The following is a 16,627-nucleotide window of genomic DNA, read 5'->3' as shown; positions in this document are numbered from 1 at the left end:
ATCTATTTAAGGAAATTTTCAAACTGAATCTTACCCTTAAACTAGGAAAGTTAAGCACTTTCAGTGCTGTCTGTGTCTATGATGTTGTGGCTTCTTAAAATGTTTTGTTTTTGTTCTGATGAAGGGGGGTGCTTTTTTCTGATTTCTTGTCTATATGATAAATAAGTGAGATATACTAAATTTTTTTCTGAATTATAGAAAATCATCAATTTTATAGACAATCTATTTGACCTGACTGATGTCCTGCCCCTCTTATTATTTTAGTACATCTATCTGCTCCTTTGCAGTACTACCATTTCCTCAAATTATTAAATTAAGAAACCAAATATCAAACTATAATAAATGTACTTAATATCACCTACCAAAAAAATTCTACTAAATTCCATTCTGTGTTTTATAAAAACTAAAAGAATTTAAAAGACAAGACCCAGTTTAGCTTTGTTTTTTGCTTTTTTTTCCTTCCCATTTTGTTCTCTTAATTTCTCTCTTTACACTTTCCATCATTTATCCTTTATTTTTAAACATATACCTAAAAAGAATGAGGTCTCCAGAATAAGGATTCCCTATTTTTCAGCCCCCCACAAAATCCTACCATTTGTGTCAACATGGATAGATTTTGAAGGCATTATGCTAAGTGAAATAAGAGAAAGAAAAATAGTGTATAATTTTACTTATATGTGGAATCTAAAACAATAAAAAACAAAAACCTCATAGAAAAATAAATCAGATTTGTGGTTACCAGAGATGGAGGGTTCTGGGGGGAGGGGAAAATTGAGGAAGGTTATCAAAAGATACAAACTTCCCATTGTAAGATAAATAAGTGGTAGGAATGTAATGCACAATATGATGACTATAGCTAACACTACATTGCTGCATGATATATAGGAAAGTTGTTAAAAGAGTAAATCCTAAGATTTCTCATCCCAAGGAGAAAATTATTTTTCCTTTTTTTCTTTATTGTATCTATATGAGAAGATAGATATTAGCTGAATCTATTGTAGTAATCACTTCACAATCTATGTAAATAAAACCTTCACATTATACACCTTAAATTTACACAGTAATGTACATCAATTATTTTTTTCAGTAAAAGTGGAGAAAAATCATGATTGCCAAAACTAAAGGACTGAAAAACTTCAGGATTGTGACAATAATGTTAGTAAAAATTATACTGGTTTGTTAACCATTTATATTATTTTTTGGTGTATGCAGAATTGTTCTGATATACTTTCAGAGATGAATAAATTCACACAATAAATATCAAAAATAAAAGTAAAATAAGACATGATATAAACCATTTTTAATAAAATGATAGTTTCAATTTAAACTGAACAGTGTGAAATCATTTGGGCTCAGGAAGACCATATATTGAAATACAGAGGACTTGGTAGGGGGATTTCTAAATGTAATGAATCCTTGTCAGGCACCCGAGAAATTTTCACTTCTCAACATGACTCTATTATCCTGTCAGGACTTTAGATACAGAAATTGTGTCTTATTTATATTCTTATTTTCAATATAAAATCTGATAATAATAGTAACAAATTAATAGAAATGAGGAAGATGAAAAAGATGGAGGAGGAGTGAATGGGAGTCACACTGACCTCCTCCCAAGACCAAACTGGAATTGTGACTAAATAGTGAAGAAATCACCTGGAAAACAATGGAATGATAGAGGGAGAGGAGCCTTGGAGCTGCGTACAGACAGTGGAATCAACTTTCACACATTCCAACGGGTGAGAAAGTGCGGTGGAGGCTCAAGAGGGTGGGCTGGGCACCCACGGGCACCAGCACCAGAGGGACATTGAAATGGCCAGTGAGATCCCCCTGAGAAGAACAGGGTCTGAACCATAAACAGGAACCCCTAGACTATAGCAGCTGAAATCAGGAAAACGCACAGACAAAACGCAACCCTGAAAAGCTTAGGGACGCTCTCTGCCAGAGACAGGTGGCTGGAGATGCAAAGAGACATTTAAAGGGTCAATGCAAAAATTTGCAGTGGCAGCTGCCTGTCTTAATCTCTGGGTAGAGGTGGCAGCAGAGTGGGCTGGTGCCTGAGGAAAGATTGGCAAGGAAAACTTTGTGAAGAGGAGAGATGGTGGCCAGAAGAGCCCGGTCATAACTCACCTCCCACTCTGCAGCTACCACCTCGCCCAAGCATAAGAGAATCAGTTAACCTGCCTTTTGTGGACTCCATGCACAGCTTGTGGGCATGTGGACTAGGGGCTGAGTGCAGACTGGTTGGAAGAAATAGAGGATCCCTGGCCAAAGGGGATATACACCTGCATAGAGACCCTTGAAGAGAGACTGGAGATGGAGGGGTTGGGGGAAACACTGGAGGATTATTTGAGATCCCCGGAGCAGAGTCCCTCCTCATTCCGTAATCCCCATTTGCTCAGGCAGGCCACACCCCCAAAAAGGCAGAAGCAGCATGGGAGCCAGAAGGCTCACAATTACGGTTGGTAGAAATAGTGGATCTCTAGCCGAAGGCATCACAGAGCTGTCCAAAGACCCTTCGGGAGAGACTGGAGACAGGATTAACCGGAGAGTCCCAGAGCTGACTTCTTCTCATTTCCATAGTCTCCATTTTACGCAGGCAGGCCACACCCCCAAAGAGCCAAAAGTGGGGAAAGCACACAATAGAACACCCTAAACTGACCAGTGCAGGGGCACGCCAGGCGGGGCAGGCGAGCCTGCAAGCTCGAGTGAGTACACCAGCCCGGGCCTGGGGCGAACAAGCTCAAGGAGCCTGTGTGAGAGTGCAGAGGGATCCCTGAAAATAGTGGATCCCTGGCCGAAGGGGTCACAGAGCTGCCCAAAGCAGGAGTGAGACGTAGACAGTAGATGCCTGGTAGGCTCAAACAAACGACCGGAGGTCAGATAGGGTGAACAACTGACATCATCAGAGGCAGACCCAGAAAGAAAAGTAAAGAATAAATAAATAAATAAATAAATAAATAAATAAATAAAAAGATCCACCTACTACCATAGAAGTTTAATCCACAAAGTCAGGAAATCTAGACAGCCCAATTGAAGCAGAAGCAAAAATAAATAAATAAATAAATAAATTACTTAACAAACTCTCAAAAAAATGGGAATAAAAAGAAGTTCCCCCCAAATGAGTGGAAAAAGGGACTCCCCACCAGAGAGCTAAATGAAATAGTGGCAAGGGAGCTAACAGATGTTGAATTAAAACTATGGCTCTAAGGAAGTTCAATGAGCCCAGCCAGCTCAAAGATAACTTTGATAAACTGCAGAGAAACTATCAGGATCTTACAGCAATCTATATCAACCTGGAAAAGGACATAGAAACTATCAAGAAGACACAAGAGGATATGAAGAATACCATTTCTGAATTGAATAACACAGTAGAAGGAATCAAAAGCAGGCTAGATGGAGCCAAGGATCGAATCAGTGAGATGGAGGATAAGGTAGAAAAAGGCTCTCAGAAAGAACAAGAAATGGAAAAAAGACTCAAAAAGAATGAAGAGGCATTTAGGAAAGTGCAGGACAACCTGAAATGCAATAATATCCATATAATAGGGACACCAGAAGAAGAAGAAGAGGAGCAAGGGATAGAGAATCTCTTTGAAAAAGTAATGATGGAAAATTTCCCCAATTTGAGGAGAGAAAAGGTCTCATGGATCCAGGAGGCACAGAGGGCCCCACTCAAGAGGGACCCAAGCAAGCCCACTCCAAGACACATCATCATTAAAATGGCAATTATCAAAGACAAAGAGAGAATCCTCAAGGCAGCAAGGGAAAAAGAGGTAGTAACACATAAGGGAACCCGATACGGCTAGGGGCTGACTTCTCAACAGAAACACTACAAGCCAGAAGGGAATGGCAACAAATATTCCAAGTAATGAAAAGCAAAGGCCTACAACCAAGGCTGCTCTACCCAACAAGGTTCTCAATTAAAACAGAAGGGGAAACAAGGAGTTTCCCAGACAAAAGAAGGCTAAAAGAATACATCTCTACCAAACCAGCACTCCAAGATATGCTAAATGGACTAGTTTAAAATGAAGGAAAAGAGTGAGAAAGAGAAAAACACAGGTACAAAGAGAAAAACATGAATAGGTTTCTATCAGTAATAACTCTCAATGTAAATGGACTAAATGCCCCAATCAAAAGACACAGGGTAGCTGAATGGATAAGAAAACATGACCCACACATATGCTGCCTACAAGAGACCCACCTCAGAGCAAGAGACCTACACAGATTGAAAGTGAAGGGATGGAAAAAAATATTCCAAGCAAATGGGCATGAGAAAAAGGCCGGGGTCTCCATACTTGTATCAGACAAAGTAGATTTCAAAACAAAGGCCATAAAAAGAGACCAAGAGGGGCACTTTATAACACTTAAAGGAAGAATCTATCAAGAAGACATAAAGATTGTAAACTTATATGCTCCCAATATAGGAGCACCCAAATATATAAGGAAAATCTTGGACAACTTCAAAAAAGATATATACAGCAACACACTGATAGTAGGGGATTTCAACACCCCACTGTCAAAAATGGACAGATCTTCCAAACAAAACATCAACAAGGATACTGTGGAGCTGAGTGACGCACTGAATCAAATGGACTTAACTGACATATATAGAATCTTATATCCCAAAGAAGCAAAATACACATTCTTTTCAAATCCTTATGGAAGTTTTTCAAAGATAGACCACATGATAGGACACAAAGCAAGCCTTAGCAAATTCAGGAAAATTGAAATAATACCAAACTTTTTCTCAGACCACAAGGGCTTGAAACTGGAAATAAATCTCAAAAAGAAACTTCAAAAACATGCAAACTCACAAAGACTGAACTGTAGACTATTAAACAATGAGTGGGTCAAGAATGAGATAAGAGAAGAAATGAAAAAATTTCTGGAAACAAATGAAAATGAACAGACAACAGTCCAAAACCTATGGGACACAGGAAAGGCGGTCCTGAGAGGGAAGTTCATAGCAATACAGGCCTATCTAAAAAAGATAGAAACATTTCAAATAAAAGACCTAACACTACAACTTCAAGAACTGGAGAAACAACAACAAATAAATCCCAGAGCAAGTAGAAGGAAGGAAATAGTCAAGATTAGAGCAGAACTGAATGACATAGAGACGAAAAGAACAATTTTAAGGATCAACCAATCCAGAAGCTGGTTCTTTGAAAGATAAATAAAATCGACAAGCCTTTAAGCAGACTCCTCAAGAAAAAAAGGGAGAGGACCCAAATTAATAATATCAGAAATGAAAGAGGAGAAATAACAATGGATACCACAGAAATACAAAGGATTGTCAGAAACTACTATGAACAATTATATGCCAAGAAATTTGAAAACCTGGATGAAATGGACAAATTTCTAGAAAAGTATAATCTTCCAACACTGAAGGAGGAAGAAACAGAAAGCTTGAACAGACTGATAACAGCTGGGGAAATTGAAGCAGTAATCAAGAAACTCCTGAAACATAAAATCCCTGGGCCAGATGATTTCATAGGAGAATTTTACAAAACATTTAAGAAAGAGCTAACCCTTGTCCTTCTCAGACTATTCCAAAAAATACAAGAGGAGGGAAGACTCCCAGACTCCTTCTATGAGGCCAGCATCACCCTGATCCCAAAACCAGATAAAGACCCTACAAAGAAAGAAAACTACAGGCTAATTACTCTGATGAATGTAGATGCTAAAATCCTCAATAAAATATTGGCAAACCGCATACAGCAATACATTAAAAAAGTTATCCACCATGATCAAGTGGGATTCATCCCAGGGATGCAGGGATGGTTCAATATACGCAAGTCAATAAATGTAATACATCACATAAATAAAAGACAAAAATCACATGATCATCTCGATAGACACAGAAAAAGCATTTGATAAGGTACAATATCCATTTATGATCAAAACACTCAGCAAAATGGGAATAAATGGGGCATTCTTCAATGTAATAAAGGCCATATATGAAAAACCTACAGCCAACATCATACTAAATGGGCAAAAACTAAAAGCTTTCCCACTAAGATCGGGAACACGACAAGGATGTCCGCTCTCACTGCTTCTTTTCAACATCGTATTGGAAGTCCTAGCCACAGCGGTCAGAGAAGAAAAAGAAATAAAAAGCATCCAAATAGGAAAGGAGGATTGTTTGCAGGTGACATGATAGTGTACATAGAAAACCCTGTAGACTCTACCAAAAAATTTCTCAACCTAATAAGTCAATTTGGCAAAACCTCAGGATACAAAGTCAATATTCAGAAATCAAAGGCATTTTTGTACACCCACAATGAAATAGAAGAACAAGAAATGAGAAAAAAATACCATTCGATATAGCAACAAGAAAAATAGAATACCTAGGAATAAATTTAACCAAGAAGGTAAAAGACCTGTATGCAGAAAACTATACAACATTGAAGGAAGAAATTAAGGAAGACACAAATAAATGGAAGCATATACCGTGCTCATGGATTAGAAGAATTAATATCCTCAAAATGTCCATACTACCCAAAGCAATTTATAGATTCAACGCAGTCCCTATTCAGATACCAATGACATATTTCACATAGAACAGACATTTCAAAAACTTGTATGGAAAAATAAATGACTCCAAATAGCCGCAGCAATTTTGAGAAAGAAAAACAAAGAGGGAGCGATCACAATACTGGACATCAAACAATACTAGAAAGCCACTATACTCCAAACAATCTGGTACTGGCACAAGAACAGACCCATAGACCAGTGGAACAATAGAAAGCCCAGAAATAAGCCCAGGTCTATACTGGCAACTAATATTTGACAAAGGGGGCAGAAGCATAAAATGGAGCAATAATAGCATCTTCAACAAATGGTGTTGGGAGAGCTAGATGGCTACATGCAAAAAATTGAAATTGGGTCATCCGCTGACACCATACACAAAAATAAGCTCAAGATGCATAAAAGACTTGAATATAAGTCGCAACACCATAAAAGTCCTAGAGGAGAACATCGGCAGGAAACTCTCAGATATCCCACGCAGCAATTGTTTCACTGATATGTCTCCTAAAGCAAGGGACATAATGGAAAGAATAAACAAGTGGGACCTCATCAAAATAAGAAGCTTCTGCATGGCTAAAGAAAACATCAGCAAAATGAAAAGGGAGCCAACCCTATGGGAAAATATATTCGCTAATGATACATCAGATAGAGGTTTGATCTCCAAGATATACAAAGAACTCACTCGACTTTACTCCAAGAAGACAAACGATCCAATCAAAAAATGGGCAAAGGACCTGGGCAGATGCTTTTCTAAGGAGGAGATACAGAGGGCCCAGAGGCATTTGAAAGGATGCTCTGCATCACTAGCCATCAGAGAAATGCAGATCAAAACCACCATGAGGTACCACCTCACACCGGTCAGAATGGCCATCATAAACAGATCCACAAACAACAGGTGCTGGCGAGGCTGTGGAGAAAAGGGGACCCTAGTACCCTGTTGGTGGGAATGCAGACGGGTGCAGCTACTGTGGAAAGCAGTGTGGAATTTCCTCAAAAAGCTGAAAATGGGACTGCCTTTTGATCCAGTGATTCCCCTGCTGGGACTACACCCTAAGAATCTCAAAACACCAATTCCAAAGAACTTATGCACCCCAATGTTCATAGCAGCACAATTAACAATAGCCAAGTGTTGGAAGCAACCTAAGTGCCCATCAGTTGATGATTGAATCAACAATTATGTTACATTTACACAATGGAATACTACGCAGCAGAAAGAAAAAAAGAACTACTACACATCGCGACAGCATGGATAGAACTAGAGAGCATTATGCTAAGTGAAATAAGCCAGGGGGCAAAAGACAAATACCATATGATCTCATTTATAAGCAGAACCTAACCAACAATAAAAAGATGCAAGGAAATTAAGACCAGCAACACTGAAAGGAAAAGAAACCAACAGAGACAAGAGGGAAGGAGGGAGGGTGGGTAGGGAAAAGGAAGGGAAGGACGAAGTCAAGGAACATATAGCAAGGACTCATGGACAAAACCAAAGGGGAAAGATTGTGGGAAGGAGAGGGGGGAGGGGGCAAAGGAAAGTGGTGGGGGGAAGGCAGAGACAAATGTATTTGAAAAAATGAATAAATTAATTTTTAAAACCAAAAAAATTAATAAAAATGACCACTCTTAATTACTTTAGATGCTCTACATGTTGCATTAATATACGCAGAAACATCCCATAGTCTATTACTACCTCAAAGGTATAATTTATTATTTACTATATTTTTCATTGGTTTCAAATTAAAAGGGACTTCATATGGTAGCTAAGGTGACACCTCATCATGAATATTTTTGTCAATAAAGAATCAAAAGTGTAATGAAGAAAAGACAAAAATAAAATTATTAATCTAGATAAATGAGTTTGGAGTTTAATGATTTACTGAAGCCATAGAGGTAAATGGACCTGGGGAGGGGATATGAATTTTAAGGAAACCAGGAGCAGAATGAGACCATCCCTGAAATCCAGAAGACATTGATGTAGGACAAGAAAAACAGGATTTTTAAGTTGTGGGTGGTGACAGTATTGATATGGTTATATAGATTAGATGATATAATTATATTGAAGAATTCATATTATTATGATATGTTTCTAGATGAGATATTTTTCTTAGGATTTATTATATACTAATAATGGCTATGATAAAATAAAAACATGTAATTCAGAAAGTCCATGAAGGGACAATTTCATAGGTAAATTATTTTACTAATTGGTTGTTTATCTCTCACCTGGCATTTAAAAATTTTTCTGTGCAAAAAATATTTACATGTTTCTGGGAGGTATTATGTATCTGACTGACAATCATATCTTAGAATTAGAAGTTATCTTATATATCAAAAATATTACATTTAATCAGGGAAAACATCTAAAATTCCACTAGATACTTGTGGCTATGTGAGGTACATAGGGGTGCAGGCATGATCCCTGCCTTTAACTTAATATTTTCATGATTCCTGATAGTTATCTTTAACTTGGAGATTTTTTTCAATATTTAGAGCTATCCTAGTGTATGAGTCAGAATCCCAATAACATGGTACATTCAAAAAGAATTCAAAAAGGGCTTATTTAAAGGAATTAATCACATGTATGAAATTTTAGAAGAATCAACAGTAATACAAAGCATAAGTATTAATTCAGAAAAGGAAGAAAGCTGTTCGCAGAATTTAGAGGAAGAGAGTTGTGTAGAGTTGACAACTTTAAAAAGAATAGTGACATCTGATAATGGGAAATGGCCAACTCAAGATCACTTCAAAAGAGAGGCATCAGGGGAATAAATATTCTCATGTCTCTTCTCTCCCTTAGATCATCTATATTGGTTCCCATTAGCTAAGACCAACTCTTAGCATATTCTACATATATCATCAGCTTTGTGGTGCAGACAGCTTCACAGAGAGAGTGGGGAGCAGATAATATTGCCCACCCATTTAGCCCCTCAGCATCTACTCTTCTTCTTGGCCAGCTTGACAAGTGCACTTTCCTAGCATAGCAAATGCACAAAATCTCATCACTTTCCCTATAATTATAGAGTCTGGGAATAAGTTTGACACAGCCCCATCTGAAACTTAAAATGTTAGTTCTCATATTCTTCATATAAGGTATTCTTCATATAAGGTATTCTTCATATAAGTTGGGAGAAGGTAAGAAAAGAAACACTTAGGTAACATAAAATATAGCTGCTGAATTCTCCACATTTTTCTTTGTTCATAAGATCCAACCATATGTTTTTTTTTAAAAGTTTAACAAAATAAGGATGGAATAAGAAATGTTTTGAGTATCAGTTTAACATTATACCTTTCATATTTCTCTTCTCTGCATAGTGGGGTGGACAAGATTTTTTTCATGACTCAAATATTTATTGGTATAGAATACAAGTCTTGGGAGGCCACGCTGTGTTGTATTTCCAAAATTTTCATTGGCCGGGGCTATTGCAAAAACTAGTACAGAGATACCCCTAATAACCATGATCAGTCACAATTTTTCATAGTTCAATAACACTCCTCAAAACATTGTTTCATAGACATGGTGAGAGCAAGCTAGACATGGGCAGACTCAATTTCCAATTCACTAGAAACTTCATTGTGTTTACTCTGGAAACATTCCTTTCTGGAACACTAGGACTTCCAAATCCATCAATTCCAAGGTCGTTGGAACGCGAAGCAAACTGTTTTTTCCAGGAATTACTAAGTATAATAGTAAGAGCTCTCTCATCTCCATCCTAACTTATGTATCTATTAATGGGGGAATGGCTATCCACAATACATATTTATATTTCATGCGTAAGATGAAAAATAGAGACACTTATTGAAGAAAATACAAGATAGAAGAAACACTGTAAATAGGGCAATGATGCCTCAGTTGCCTTCAAAGTAAGCACCTTGGGACCTCACACAGTTTTCCCAATTGCCATCAGCTGCTCCATTGTATTTTCTGAATCTCACGCCAGTAGTGGGTACACAAGAGGTAATCACACATTGATGTTTCCCTCTCTTTCTCCCTTCCCCTCTGTCTAAAAATAAATACATTTAAAAAAATCTTTAGAAAATATTTTGTAGGCAAATATTGATACTCTACATATTCTTTACATTGTTTTTATTCTTAAAGTTAAAAAATAACAGTCCTGGGCAGTAATATGTGTCTTAATGTTGCCCAGCTTTAATTTGTTCCTTGTATCAATACACACATTCTTGAAATTACTAAATATTCCTTTATTTTTTTCATTATTGGCTCTTCTCTATTTTCTGTTTGCTTCTGCTTGAATAATAGTGTAAACTAATTGGTTCAGTTAATCTTATCATTTTTTATTTAGTTTTTTAATATTTTGCCTGTTTATCCTTTTCCTCTGGTTTCTTAGAAAACTTATTTAGTTCTCTACTTTATTATATCGTACAAAAAAACCAATGTTTTCTTTTGCTGCACATATATTGAAATTATTAATTTTTTTATCATGTTTTTCTTCTGAAAGTACTTTTTTAACCTCCTGAATGTAATTTTTTCTCTTTTTGTTCCCTAATAGCTTGATTTTGTTTAGTTCACCATTCTCTTGATGCATATTTAGAATAAATACAAAATATTTTGAAATGTTTTTATATTAATGGAAAATATATTTGAATCATAAGGGTGAAAGTGAAACACATGGATTAAACTAAAACTTTGCCATATCTTCAAAAATAAAAACATTGAAATGTTTATTTGGACATATTTAGTAAATATAAAAATAATAATTGCCTCTTAATTAAATATATATATATATATTTGGTGATTTATACACACACACACACACACACGCACACATATATATGGTGATTGGCTTCTAAAATTACTATTAGTGGCCAAAGCACAGTTATAGGTCTAGGGAAAAATATAAATCTTTTCTCATTTTTTGATAATTGTTGCAAAATTCTCAACAATAGCCTTTGATTTTTTTCCAAACAGAAAATATTGCAAAGATATTCAAAAGACAATATTTTGATGGAAAAATGTTTTATTCCCAGGACCATATTATGGGCTGTTTTGCTTCAGGATTTTGTATTTGATGTATATTGACTTTTATTCTATTGCTATGATGGGTATTTATCAAAAACTACAACTAAGGATGTTTATTTTGAAAGTGGCCTTTCATAGGGAACAATTTTTAAAACAGAAGCCTCCTAAATTTAGTAGAAAATATTTGGTTCCTAATTAGACGCGAAGATTATAAAAGATTGTGCAAAACAGCTTAAATATTTATTTTAAGCAAAAATATAAAAACTATATCACTTATTATCTAATGCTTATTTAGAACTTATAGTATGCCAAACACAGAGTTTTATACATATCAGCTTGTTTGATATTCTAACAACCCCACGGAGTAGTTATAATTACTCTTCTTACTTTTATTTTATGAAGAATTTAAAGCCCAGACAGATTAACTTGATGAAGTTCACAGAACTATGAAATTGATGCTCACATATAGAAATGCAATTGTTATTTTAATTTGGTCTTACTGTCTGTCCCTTTGGTAATTTCTGCTATTATTTCTAATAATTTATTTATACATTTAACTGAATATTCTATATAGACAATCAATATCATGCAAAAATAAAATTTTGTGTTTTTCCTTTTGGCTTTTATGCTTTTAGGTTATCTGTATAATACAAATTCTTTATTATTTATTAATAATTGGTTTATTGCTTATAATGTGACTACTAAAAATTTGTTCTATTTATGCTTGAGAACAACTTGTATTGTCTCATTTGTGGACAGAATTTTATATCATACAATTAGAACATGGTTGTTAATTATGTTCTTCATATCTTTTTTATCTTTGCTAATATGTCTTACTCATTACCTATCAATGATTAAAAGAAGTATTTTGAAATCTCTTACTGTAATGATAGATTTGTCAAAGTTCTCCTTGTTTAATTGTTTTATTAATACATGTTAGATTAGTTTATTAATATATAGTTAATATCATCATACTAATATATAGATTTAGAATATTCTTCCTAATGAGAAATTTGCATGGAACATATCTATCCCTAAAGATGATTTTTTTTTTTGGCTTAAATTTTATTCACTTTTTAAAATAGATTTTGCTGGGTAAAAAAGTTTTGATTAATGATTATTTTCTTTTAATATTCTAGAAACATATTCTAATCTTTTGGTTTCATTTGCTGCTGTTATAAATCTTCACTTGGCCTTATTTTTGTTACTTTGCCAAGATCAATCTTTTCTCTCTGGTTGTTCTTTTTTTAAAAAAATTTATTTTACTTTTTATACATTATTTTTTTGTGTATTGAAACAATAAGACCATCACATACACTTTGCTGGTCTAGCTGGGGATTATAGAAGAAGGCATCATAGTATCATTCCATAATGAGGACAAGCAAATCTATGTGAGTATATAAGGGATAATTTTATAAAAATGTTATCAAAATGAGGATGACAAAAAAGCAATCATGACAAAAATCATACAAAGCCTGCTCCCCCCCTACATATTGCTGCTCAGAAATAGTTTCAACAATGTATATATTTCATATTTTAATTTTAACTTATATAACTACCATGACATATAAAACCTGGATGACAATAGCAGTCATATGACACAACTTAAGAAATCAGAAACGGTATTGCTATGTGGGGCCTTTTGTGGTTCCATACAAATTTTTGAAATATTTGTTCTATACCTGTAAAATATGTCATTGGAATTTTGATAGGAATTGCACTGAATCTATAGATTTCTTTGAGTAGTAGAGGCATTTTAATAATGTTAATTCTTCCTATCCATGAACACGGTATATGCGTCTACTTATTTGAATCTTCTTCAGTTTCATTCTTCAGTGTCTTATTTTCTGAGTACAGGTCTTTTACATCCTCGGTTAGGTTTAGTCCTAGATTTTTAATTCTTTTTGAAGCAATTGTGAATGAGATTGAATTCTTAATTTCCCTTTTTGTTAGTTCATTATTGGCATATTAAAATGCAACTGATTTCTGGATATTAATTTTGCATGCCGCTATTTTAATGAATACATTTATCAGTTCTAGTAGTTTCTTGGTGGAATTGTTGGGGCTCTTTAAGTACAGTATCATGTCATCTGCAGGTAAAGACAGTTTTACTTCTTTTCCAGTTCGGATGCGTTTTATTTCTTCTTCTTGTCTGATTGCTGTGGCTAGGACTTCCAGTACTATGTTGAATAAGGGTAATGAAAGCAGACATCCCTCTCTTGTTCCTGACCTTAAGGGGAACACTTGTAGTTTTTGCCCATTGAGTATGATGCTGGAAATGGGTTTGACATATATGGCCTTTATTATGTTTTGGTATGTTCCTTCTATTCACACATTGCTGAGGCTTTTTATCATAAATGGGTGCTGGATTTTATCAAATGCTTTGTCTGCCCTTATTGATATGATCATGTGTGTTTTATCCTTCATTTTGTTTATGTGATGAATCACATTTATTGATTTTAAAATGTACTAACCTTGCATTCCCAGAGTAAAATCCACTTGATCATGGTGCATGATCTTTTTGATGCATTGTTGTATATGGTTTGCTAATATTTTGTTGAGGATTTTAACATCTATGTTCATCAGGGATATTGGCCTAAAATTTTCTTTTTTGTAGTATCTTTATCGGGTTTGTGAATTCAAATAATGCTGTCCTCATAAAATGTGTTTGGGAGCTTTCTTTCCTCTTGAATTTTAGGAAATAGTTTAAGGAGAGGTGTTAATTCTCCTTGAATGTTTGGTAAAATTCACCTGTGAAGCCATCTGGTCCAGGGCTTCGGTTTGTTGGGAGTTTTTTTATTGCTACTTCAGTTTCATTAGGTGTAATCTGTACATTCAGATTTTCTGATTCTTCCTAATTTATTTTTGGAAGATTGTATGTTTCTAGGAATTTATCCATTTTTTTCCATGTTGTCCCATTTGTTGTCATATAATTGTTCATAACGTTTTCTTACAATCCTTTGTATTTCTTTGGTGTCAGTTGTTATTTCTTCTCTTTCATTTCTACTTTATTTATTTAGGTCTTTCTTCTTTGTTTCTTGATGAGTCTGGTTAAAGGTTTGTCAATCTTGTTTATCTTTTCAAAGAACCAGCTCTTTGATTCATTGATCTTGCATATCATTTTTTTAGACTCTATAACCATGCTACCCAATATCAAACTATACTACAGGGCCAGAGTAATCAAAACAGCCTTTTTTTTTTAGAAGCAAAAACCAAAATATGCATTCGGGCCTGATAAGAAGTTACAGACTGCAAGTTTAGATTTCAAATGTGGTCTAAACCGCTGAAAACAGGGGATGGGGCAGAGCAGGAAAAGGTCCAGTTCGCCTCCAGCACAGGTCTCTGGTCTCCGCCGGCGCAGAGGGCAGCGGGGTTCCCTCCCCGGGCACCTGCCCCTGACCCTGAAGCTGCTCTCACCCAGGACAGAGATCTCCGAATGCCCGTCCTCACCACAATCCCTTGGGACAAAAGCCATAAACACACACATGTCAGAGATTTATAAACCAGTAAGAGAAAAAAATTAGACAGAGGTTAACCATTAAAAAACCGCAGTTGGGAAAAGACACACTAGATTGTCCTCAGAAAATGCCCTGGGAAGAAAAGCTGTGTGCTGGTAAACGTGTCTGCGCTCAGAACTGGACGTGCAGAGGAGAGAGCGCCCAGTCCCACCTGAGATTAGAGAGGACTGAGTTTTAGTGTTACACACTTCACGTTAAAATACCATCGTCCTCTTCTCGCCTAAATTGCTCCTAAACTGTCCCGGTCATTGCCTTGGCTGGGCGCCCGCCTAGTCCATCTCCATGGACATGACCCAGCGGCGCTCACGCCTGGTCTCCTGGACCACCTCCTTGCAACACCAGTGGGAGCTGCACCCCAATGAGGCAGGACAGGAGCCCGACGACGGTGGACAGGCCGACCCTGATGAGCAGCGGGTACTTGAAGGCGTTCAGGACATCCATCTTCACAGTTATAAAGATGGGCTTGGAGTAGATCTCTGCCTCCTTCTGCCAGGAACCTGTGGGCGACTTCACCCAGGGAGTCACAGAACAGTAGCAGTTGCCGAAGTCCTAGTCCTCGGAGCCCTGCACCTGGAGCAGGAACTCCAGCATGCTCACGCGCTCGAGGCTGAGGCCGCTCTTCCAGTCCCTCTGGGCCGTGCTCACAATCCCCTTCTGGTCCAGGGACGACAGGATGATGGGAGCCTTGTCCAGGCCGAAGGAATGCACCGCAAACCAGGACACATCGAAGGCCATGTCATCTGGATCCAGAGCTGCTCCTTCGACAGTGACATGCAGAACAGTTTGATCAAATCTCCCCGGATGACTGACATTGTGTCTGAGTACATGGAGGCATTAAATACAGGACCAGCGCACTTTGAGAAAAGGCCCCTTTCCTTTCTCCAAAGGCCAGAAGGTGATCCAGCCATGCCAGGCGACGTTGACCCCTCACAGAACCATCTATCGCTGCAAGGCAGTGGTGCTCCCTCCTGGTACTGGCATAAAAACAGATACACAGATCAATAGAACAGAATAGAAAGCCCAGAAATTAACCATCACCTTTATAGTCAATTAATATTCAACAGAGGAAGCAAGCACAAACAGTGGGCTAAAGATAGTTTATTCAATAAATGGTGTTGGGAAAACTGAACAGATATATTGCATAAAATGAAATTAGACCAGCTTTATACACCACACACAAGAATAAATTCAAAATGGATCCAATGCTTAAATGTTAGACCCAAAACCATAAAAACTGTAGAAGGAAACATAGGCAGCACAATCTCAGACATTGCTCATAGCAATTTTTTATAGGATATATCTCCCTAGGAAAGAAAGAGAAAAGGAAAAATAAACAAATGGGACTTCATCAAAATAAAAGGTTTTTGCACAACAAAAGAAATCATTAACAAAATAAAGACAACCCATAGAATGAGAGAACATATTTGCTAATACATTTGATAAGAGGGTACTATCCAAAGTTTATAAAATAGCTACAAAAACACCATAAAAATGAGCAACCCTAATCAACAAAACACATGCATGAGCAAATAGAACCAGAAACATGGAAATAAAGAACAAAATAACAGTGACCTGAAGGGAGGGGAGAAGGGAGAAGGGTCAA

This window comes from Pteronotus mesoamericanus, unplaced genomic scaffold (assembly GCF_021234165.1).
Source record: "Pteronotus mesoamericanus isolate MK-2021 breed Mesoamerican mustached bat unplaced genomic scaffold, CSHL_Meso_final scaffold_85, whole genome shotgun sequence".
NCBI classification, from domain to species: domain Eukaryota; kingdom Metazoa; phylum Chordata; class Mammalia; order Chiroptera; family Mormoopidae; genus Pteronotus; species Pteronotus mesoamericanus.
Note: the sequence above shows the minus strand (reverse complement) of the source record.